Source organism: Vicugna pacos, chromosome 16, assembly GCF_048564905.1.
Source record: "Vicugna pacos chromosome 16, VicPac4, whole genome shotgun sequence".
In the NCBI taxonomy this organism is placed as follows: Eukaryota; Metazoa; Chordata; class Mammalia; order Artiodactyla; family Camelidae; genus Vicugna; species Vicugna pacos.
This window is the reverse complement of record NC_133002.1, coordinates 3,331,849-3,335,217: the sequence shown is the minus strand read 5'-3', so window position 1 is coordinate 3,335,217 and position 3,369 is coordinate 3,331,849. Positions and strand designations below refer to the sequence as shown.

General features: G+C 45.6%; 1 long non-coding RNA gene across 1 annotated transcript; it reads left to right on the top strand.

Moving 5' to 3' along the window:
* The first annotated feature begins 950 nt into the window (after positions 1–950).
* Positions 951–1,905, top strand: LOC140686269 (uncharacterized). The gene is made up of 3 exons (XR_012059974.1): positions 951–1,252; positions 1,457–1,594; positions 1,714–1,905. It is a non-coding gene; the product is annotated as an uncharacterized lncRNA (long non-coding RNA).
* Positions 1,906–3,369: the final 1,464 nt, after the last annotated feature.

Here is a 3,369-nt window from a genome sequence, read left to right as displayed (position 1 = left end):
AGTTGTCATGGCAACAGCCTCAAGGGCTCTGGAAGGAGGAAGGAGGAAGCTGGGAGGAGAGAGGGGAAACCAGAAGCTGTAGTGGCTGCTCGTCTTCCGAAGATGATTAAAGGCAGATATTTGTAAGCTGCATGGAGAACACACTCTGTAAATCCAGGGCAGTTATAAGTAAACAGTTTGTTAGTGGACAACTTGTTCGTTTTAAGGACCAGAGATACACATGAAAGCTTTATTAGACTTGATGCTCGGAGTACTTCATGCACCTGCTTTATCCCCTCTGCCCATCACACTGCCTGGGCAGGGGGAGCCCATGTACTTGAATGAACAAGCAAATGAGGTCCCAAAAGGAGAGTCACGTCTCTCCTTAATTTGTGTGTGTTTTGTATTTTGCAAGGTGGACAGATTCTTCGGGTAAAGATTCTATGTTACATCAAAACCGTATTCATATCATGGTCAGTGATTACACGGTGAGAAGCCTGAAATGAAGACTCACTCTCAAAGACCAAAGACCCAAAGACCAAATCAGGAGGTCTCCCTCTCCAGGTCGGGTTCCGACACTCACTCACTAAACATGGATGGGATATTATGTAACCATATGCTTCCCACGGGGATCTCTGGTAGAACAGGCTTTGGATTCGATTTCATCTAGAAACTGAGAATCTTGGATGCACTGAAAGTTGTGGCAGTGAGGGAAGGTGACGGTGTGATAAAGAATACAGACAAGCGGACAGTCAACCCTAAAACACAAGGAAACCCAGGGAAAGAAAATGTGTTCAAGGGACGGTGTTCCCTCTGGTGCTCACGTAAACATCAGACACTCCGATGGGAAAATCCTCAGCGGTGGGATCCTTCTGTAGCCCATCGAGAGCTTCCATTTACCTTTTCTCGCATCCTGCCCTCACCGAGCAGCCGATATTTTAATTGTAATTCTGTTTTCCTTAGATGCTGAAGACAGTACCTTGGACAAGAACCATGCCTAACTGGAAAAGTATATCCTCCTCTCTAAAATTTAAACACTCTACAGAGATCTCCCAGCCCTCATGCTCTGGTCCCTGCTGATTTCTCTGACCTCATTTCCCATCACTCTCCCCCTCTGCTCTACGCTCTAGTCACATGGCCTTTCCATTCTGGAAACACCAACAAACTGTTTAAAGTGTTTAAACGTTGCCAAGCTGAGTAATACGACACCAACCTTCCCCACCTTCTAGTTTCACCTGCCAGCAGCGCTCTTCCCCAGATCTCCTCATGGCTGGTGAGTTCTTACCAGTCAGGTCTCAGCTCACCTGTCCCCTTTCCAAAACAAAGGCCTTCCCTGATCTCCGTGCCTGTGGTGACAACCTTTCCCCTTTCACGCCCCCCTTCCCCCTCCAGCAGCCACTACCTACCCTTAGCCTGTTTTATGTCTCACTATATAATACCTTTTTGGTTTACTTGTTTATTATGATTCCCAATCTAGAATAAAAGTCCAACATAGCTGCAGCCCCAGCAGTGAGCAGAGCATAACAAATAAATATTTGTTAAATGAATTGTTATGTGGGAGAAAATGAAGAATGAGACGAGAGAGAGGAGATGTGAATGCAGAGAGCTATCTGAGGTATATGGAACCTTCCCTTGGGCCCACACTGTTACTTTTGCAAAGCACCATGACAGTACAGTCATTGCATATGTCTTACTTTTGTTTTTGTATGTCCCTTCACCCCCACTCCACTTTAGACCGTGAACAACCTGGGGCAAGGACCATCCTGTTCATCTGGACATCCCCAACGCCCACATAAATGCACATAGGAGCACTCAACGCCCTGCTGATGGAAACGGGAAATTCAGAGAAAAATTAGAGGCTTTCTGTTGGGTGAGCTTGGCTTAACTGTCTGGACAAGAGCCTGCCAGAATAAGCAGTTTCTACAAGAAAACAAACAGGTATGTACGGGTAATGGCAGCACCAAAAGATGGTCCAGGGGGAGTCCTTTAGCCCTCCCTCCTCTGTGGTCTCACCGCCCCGCTCCAAGTAACTCCCAAAGAGATTCCAGGCAACTACCCAGCCAGACTGCTGCCCTGAGCTCCTCCTGCTTAGAAATGCTAGCGCCATCTCTGTACACGGAAATCAGACAGAAGCAGCTCCCACGTGACCCACGTCCAAAACGAGACTTATGAAAACAGACCAGCTGAACATAAGGGTGCACAAAGGAGGCACCAGTGAGGACCAGCACCCGAAAGAAATGACTAGAAAGAACTGTTTAATGTGTTTCAACGTTGCCAAGCTGAGTAACATGACACTCAACATGTTTTTTTTTTTTTTAGCTCAACTATATATAGTTTGCATCCTGGAATTCACTCATACTATATATAGTAGAGTCTTATGCATGCATTCGATCTGATTATGTGTGCTGGACTGAAGTGTTCCAGTGATGCCAGAAATGGAGAGAAAATGGAAATCTTCCCCCGGACCTACGGACATGTTCCTTAAGCCCCGTTACCGGCTTCACTAATGCGTGGCGGCGGCAGAAAGCTAATTGAGACCAGCCACGGAATAACAGGGTAGAGCCTCCCCTGGAAAGAATGCCTCCTTTCAGTCTTGTCTTTGTGGAGTATTTATTTATTTATTTAAAAACTGGCTATGGTCATCATTCAGAAATAATACATATTAAAAAGAGGGTTTACAGGCCCAAATAATTCCCCAGCTTTTATAACAAAAGAATCACATACACAAAAATAGTTTATTGTCTTGTCTGCCTCAAGAAAGGCAGTTCTATGAAACTGCTCAACACTGTTTCACGAATTTCAGTCTTTGGGATAGAAACAATTTGTCTTTAACTTTTGTTCTTTCTTGATTAAAACGGCAATTTTTCTGACCTGCTTTGAAAAGTAAAATGTTCTCTCTGCCTAGCCTATTTCAGGCTGAGAAACTCTTACTTAATTCAGGCGTCTCAAATCTCTTTTTAAAAGCTACTGTTGGTCGTCTTTCTCCAAAACTTGAGCTGTCTGGTGGGAGTGAGCCCTGAGAAGACAGCCTCTGAGGGAGGGGGAGTCTTTCTGAGGAGGTGCTGTGGTGAATGTTTTTACTGCCTAGCCTTTAGGGTCCTTCCTGACAATGCACCCGGTTCCACTTGGGAGTGTTACTTCTCTCCTCTCCTCTCAACGTGCCCATTTCAGAGGAAGCGCACTTGCTCCTGTGCCCACAGTGGAGCATGTGACCTAGACTAAGCCAATGACTAGCATCCTGACTCTCTGGTTACAGTGACTGGTTGGGAGATGGGCACATGATTCAAAACAGGCCAATCAAAACCCGTAAGACTCAGTGCTGGGACTTTGATTGGCGCCATTAGAGAAAAAGTGGACCTTTCTTCTATAATTGGTTGTTGTGATGTTGAC